Here is a 6,704-nt window from a genome sequence, read left to right on the forward strand (position 1 = left end):
CTGCTTCGATGCCTTCCTTCAATCCGACCTGGTACGGATCCCAAACACTCCAACAGTTCTCAAGAATAGGTCGCACCAGCGTCCTTTATGCGGTCTCCTTTGCAGGTGAACCATTCCTTCCTAAAATTCTCCCAATAAACCGAAGTCGACCATTCGAATTCCCTACCACAGTTCTCACATACTCGTTCCACCTCATATACCTTTGCAGCGTCACGTCCAGATATTTAAATGACTTGACTGTGCCAAGCAGGACACTTGCAATACTGTATCCAAACATTACAGGTCTGATATTCCCACTAATCCGCATTAACTTACATTTTTCCACATTTAGGGCTAGCTGCCGTTCATCAAAGCAACTGGAAATTTTGTTTAAGTCGTCTTGTATCCTCCTACAGTTACTCAGCTTCGACACCTTACCGTACACCACGGCATAGTCAGCAAACAACTGCAGATTGCTGCCAACTCTGTCCGCCAAATCATTTGTGTATACAGAGAACAATAGCGGCTCTATCACACTTCCCTGTGGCGCTCTTGACGATAGCCTTGTCTCTGATGAACTGGACCGACCTGCAAAGAAGTACCGTTTGGATATAAAACGAGTTTGAAGATAGGATTAGTTTGAAACCTCCTCCTTCACGCACGTCCGCACACACACACACACTGCGAAGAGGGGGATGTTGTCTGTCCCTGTCGTGATTATGAGGTCACACACCAACAGCAACGGCTGCGCGAATGTGGTTCCACCGACGCACCGCAATCTCGGCTTTGTAAGAGAACGTCGTTCGTCACGCAGAAGACACCTCGACCGAGTACTCGATACATGGTCCATCCCATGGGCTCCTGTGGTGCACACAGGTCAGGACTCATCGTCTTCCCTTTCTGATACCGAGATTCGAAAGCGGCCTTATCTTCAAACTTGTGTTATACGCATACGGTACGTATCCGGACACGAATATTTGCCAATACTTTACCTACTAAGTGCTCTCTACAACCTCACAAGACTGTAGCAGAAATGTGAAATAGTTTGTAGAGAGCAAACTCCTACTCTCCTACTTCCCACTGGCATAGCTGACGGTATCTTTGTCTCTGATGAGCATTTACCGTCCGCGACAACGTATATAAAATGTCCATACAACTCACGTATCTGAAAAACTGTGCTCGAACCTCCGTTAAGAGCCCACAGTGCAAGTCGTACGCTTTCCGGAAATCTAGGAATATGGCGTGTGCCTGCTGCCCTTCATGCCTGCTCCCATGATACCGTGCGAGTTTCGCACAGGCGGTGCTTTCTACATCCGTGCTGATTTCTGGACAGAGGCTTTTCTTTCTTCAGCCGTATGGTCATGTTGTCAGTAGTTGGTCTTCAGCTGCCGAAGATACCTAAATTACGTCTTCGTAGCTGCAGGAAAATGCTCGTTTTTTTCGGCAGCGACTTTCGTTTTTGTGAAATAAAGTATCATCAGTGGAGTGTAATGAGAGATATTTGTATTTGGTATGCTTTCTTGAGATGAGTCGTTCGCGAACTAACGGGTCCAAAGGAACGGTTCACCAAGATGAACGGAACGAGCGAGGAACGAATTATAAGGAACGGTCGTTCATAGTTCACTTTGGTCGCGGCTTTCTACTTATAGTTCCCGGGAACGGGAAACGGTCGGTCTCGTTCACGCAACGGCTCGTCGGCCGGTCTCGTTCCAGCCTCGGTCTCGTTCCCGTCTGTCTCTGTCTCGGTCTCGGCCGCACTCGTCCTTCTCCGCGTGGCCACTCGTCGCAGTTCCACTAAAAACGTAAATGCCGTGGGACGAGGGCCTCCCGCCGGGTAGACCGTTCGCCGTGTGCAAGTCTTTCGATTTGACGCGACTTCGACGACTTCCGCGTCGATGGGGATGAAATGATGATTATTAGGACAACACAACAGCCAGTCGCAGAGCGGAGAATATCTCAGACCCAGCCGAGAATCGAACCCGGGTCCTTGACATTCTGTCGCGCTGACCACTCAGCTACTGGGGGTGGACGCAGTTCCACTGCCGACTGCTCATAGTTAGTTCAGCATCGAGTTGTTGTTGTTGTTGTTGTTCGTTTCGTTCGCTTCGCACCAAATTCTAGATCTGTTTCAAACCTTTTTTTTTAACTCTGAACTTCTGATTCTTTTCTCATTCTATTCAGCGTCCACGACCGCTAATTAAAATGTATTTTATAATTACGTAAAATACATAAAAATTACGTGGTATGTAATACATACATCTTTTCAAGTAACAAACGGCGTTCCAGCTTACTTCACTATTTCGATAAACATCAGAAGAAATACTTGTAAAAGGGCAAGATTTTTTTGTTATTACACATGCAAAGGACGTCGGCACGGAACACACGAGCGCCCATTTTACATCTTTTTTTGATCCAAGGTAAAAGTGCACATTCATTGTTATGGAAGGTTGCATGGGGGCTTAATTAAATATAATTGAAAATACTTTTTTAGTTTTTAGTAGTTGTATGTCCGATTACGCTGTGTCTCGTAATCGGTTGGCCCTGACTAGTATTATTACGCTATCTGACTGCAAAGAACAACAACAAGAATGAAATGAAATTTTTCGTTAACACAATTAATTAATTAAGTCCCCAGCAACTATGAAACCTACGAAACCAAAGCACATATGTAATTGTTCTGTGTGTGGGAGTGTGACTCAACGTACACATCTGGCACGGTTCTTCTCCAACAAGACAAGAAATTTAAATACCAATTATACTGACGTGATAAAAGAAAATTAGAAAAACTATAATTGTGCAAGAAAACCAGAATTCACTCTAATACAAGAACACAAGCCAGATGCTTTGTTGACTGAACCTGTAATGACGCATTATTTCAGACACACAAATAATAAAAGAACATTGTGGCTTTTACCTTCATATATATTGACGAAATGCACTCTGATCATTACAATAACATCTGCTATCTCTCACATCAAATAACTGGATAAAACATGGAACAAACACTCCTTACTACAACATCTCGACAAGCCTTGCCCACTAGCACATCTCAACACGAACTGTCTTCTACGAGCTCTGCCCACGCACTGACTTCTACAAGCTCTCAACAGGCACTGACTGCTACGAGTTCTTAACAGGCACTGACTCTACGAGCTCTCAACAAGCACTGTGGAGGCGGCTTAATAATACTCTTTGGCGCAATCTCTGGCGCAGTGGCTCAGTGTAGCCACCTTTCATATGCCCCTCCTCCACAGGCCAGAATTTGATGGTATTTTTGCCAGCACTGGTGGTGAAAATACCACCAAATTCGTCCAGAAAAATACAGACAAAAATAAAAGATAATATTAATACCTAAATATCACATAATTAGTTAAAATTTTGGCTTTGCACTGACCTTTCAATAACCTAACTTATGAGATACAGTAAGCAATACAAATTTTTTTATACATGTGGCTTTACATAATAGTTTACACAATACACAAAAAATCAGTTTATACAAATGTTCATATAAAATGCTTTCAATGATTAGTTTATACAAAAAAAGACACCAACATGTGACATCATTTCAGTAGAAGCAGTCCATCAGTGGCACCCAGTAAAGTTTAGCAGGTACAGACATCAACAAGTGACTTCATTTCAGTAGAAGCAGTCCATCAGTTGCACCCAGCGATGTTGAGAGCAGGTGCAGACACCAACAAGTGACCATCATTTCGGTAGAAGCAGTCCATCAGTTGCACCCAGCAATGTTGAGCAGGTGCAGACACCAACAAGTGACATCATTTCAGCAGAAACAGTCCATCAGTTGCACCCAGCAAAGTTGAGCGGTGGCTACACTGAGCCACTGCGCCAGAGATTGCGCCAAAGAGTATTATTAAGCCGCCTCCACAGTGCTTCGTGCATGGGGGCTTAATTAAATAAATTTGCAAATACTTTTTTTTAGTTTTTAGTAGCTGTATGTCCGATTACGCTGTGTCTCGTAATCGGTTGGCCCTGACTAGTATTATTACGCTATCTGACTGCAAAGAACAACAACAAGAATGAAATGAAATTTTTCGTTAACACAATTAATTAATTAAGTCCCCAGCAACTATGAAACCTACGAAGCCAACAAAGCACAAGTGTAGCTGTTCTGTATGTGGTAGTGTGACTCAACGTACACATCTGGCACGGTTCTTCTTCAACAAGACAAGAAATTTTAAATACCATTATACTGACGTGATAAAAGGAAATTAGAAAAACTATAATTATGCAAGAAAACCAGAATTCACTCTAATACAAGAACACAAGCCAGATGCTTTGTTGACTGAACCTGTAATGACGCATTATTTCAGACACACAAATAATAAAAGAACATTGTGGTTTTTACCTTCATATATATTGACGAAATGCACTCTGATCATTACAATAACATCTGCTATCTCTCACATCAAATAACTGGATAAAACATGGAACAAACACTCCTTACTACAACATCTCGACAAGCCTTGCCCACTAGCACATCTCAACACGAACTGTCTTCTACGAGCTCTGCCCACGCACTGACTTCTACAAGCTCTCAACAGGCACTGACTGCTACGAGTTCTTAACAGGCACTGACTGCTACGAGTTCTTAACAGGCACTGACTCTACGAGCTCTCAACAAGCACTGTGGAGGCGGCTTAATAATACTCTTTGGCGCAATCTCTGGCGCAGTGGCTCAGTGTAGCCACCTTTCATATGCCCCTCCTTCACAGGCCAGAATTTGATGGTATTTTTGCCAGCACTGGTGGTGAAAATACCACCAAATTCGTCCAGAAAAATACAGACAAAAATAAAAGATAATATTAATACCTAAATATCACATAATTAGTTAAAATTTTGGCTTTGCACTGACCTTTCAATAACCTAACTTATGAGATACAGTAAGCAATACAAATTTTTTTATACATGTGGCTTTACATAATAGTTTACACATTACACAAAAAATCAGTTTATACAAATGTTCATATAAAATGCTTTCAATGATTAGTTTATACAAAAAAAGACACCAACATGTGACATCATTTCAGTAGAAGCAGTCCATCAGTGGCACCCAGTAAAGTTTAGCAGGTACAGACACCAACAAGTGACATCATTTCAGTAGAAGCAGTCCATCAGTTGCACCCAGCAATGTTGAGAGCAGGTGCAGACACCAACAAGTGACCATCATTTCAGTAGAAGCAGTCCATCAGTTGCACCCAGCAATGTTGAGCAGGTGCAGACACCAACAAGTCAACAAGTGACATCATTTCAGCAGAAACAGTCCATCAGTTGCACCCAGCAAAGTTGAGCGGTGGCTACACTGAGCCACTGCGCCAGAGATTGCGCCAAAGAGTATTATTAAGCCGCCTCCACAGTGCTTCGTGCATGGGGGCTTAATTAAATAAATTTGCAAATACTTTTTTTTAGTTTTTAGTAGCTGTATGTCCGATTACGCTGTGTCTCGTAATCGGTTGGCCCTGACTAGTATTATTACGCTATCTGACTGCAAAGAACAACAACAAGAATGAAATGAAATTTTTCGTTAACACAATTAATTAATTAAGTCCCCAGCAACTATGAAACCTACGAAGCCAACAAAGCACAAGTGTAGCTGTTCTGTATGTGGTAGTGTGACTCAACGTACACATCTGGCACGGTTCTTCTTCAACAAGACAAGAAATTTTAAATACCATTATACTGACGTGATAAAAGGAAATTAGAAAAACTATAATTATGCAAGAAAACCAGAATTCACTCTAATACAAGAACACAAGCCAGATGCTTTGTTGACTGAACCTGTAATGACGCATTATTTCAGACACACAAATAATAAAAGAACATTGTGGTTTTTACCTTCATATATATTGACGAAATGCACTCTGATCATTACAATAACATCTGCTATCTCTCACATCAAATAACTGGATAAAACATGGAACAAACACTCCTTACTACAACATCTCGACAAGCCTTGCCCACTAGCACATCTCAACACGAACTGTCTTCTACGAGCTCTGCCCACGCACTGACTGCTACGAGTTCTTAACAGGCACTGACTCTACGAGCTCTCAACAAGCACTGTGGAGGCGGCTTAATAATACTCTTTGGCGCAATCTCTGGCGCAGTGGCTCAGTGTAGCCACCTTTCAAGGTAGACCGACATACTACCGAGTGAAGCCTGCGCTTCGTAATCGAGTGTAGGGTGTCACATTTTGTAAAGAGAATATGATAACTCCCACAATATTATTTCAGTGGCACAGGGTGGCGCACGAAAAATCGGCTCATTGTCGCTTACCAATCGTCATCTATTGTTTCGAAGTTGTTTGCATTAGCTTATTTGTTATTTCTTCACTGCCTATTACATGTTTACCTATTCTGCTCGTAGCAGTCAACGAATCGTGCGTAATTCGCGAGCAGTCTGTATTCGGGGCCGGTTTTTGTGTGCCGCCTTATATTATTTCACTGCGATCAGACACATAACGTTACAGTTGGCTAAACGAGGTGTTTTGCGAATCACGAAAATTACAAGTGTGTGTGAATTCTGTAATGAATAAAAACTCTGTACTCCAGGGCGGAAGCAAGTGCCCTCTCTTGGCGGCTTCCATCTTCAGTCACCTAAGCTACTAATTTTCAGTTTTTCATAAGAACCATGTACCAAGCACAATGAACGATGTACAAGTAAAAATGAACGGTCCCCAACAAAGAGCGATCACCAGTGAACTAGCT

Source organism: Schistocerca piceifrons, chromosome 9 (genome assembly GCF_021461385.2).
Source record: "Schistocerca piceifrons isolate TAMUIC-IGC-003096 chromosome 9, iqSchPice1.1, whole genome shotgun sequence".
Taxonomy (NCBI): domain Eukaryota; kingdom Metazoa; phylum Arthropoda; class Insecta; order Orthoptera; family Acrididae; genus Schistocerca; species Schistocerca piceifrons.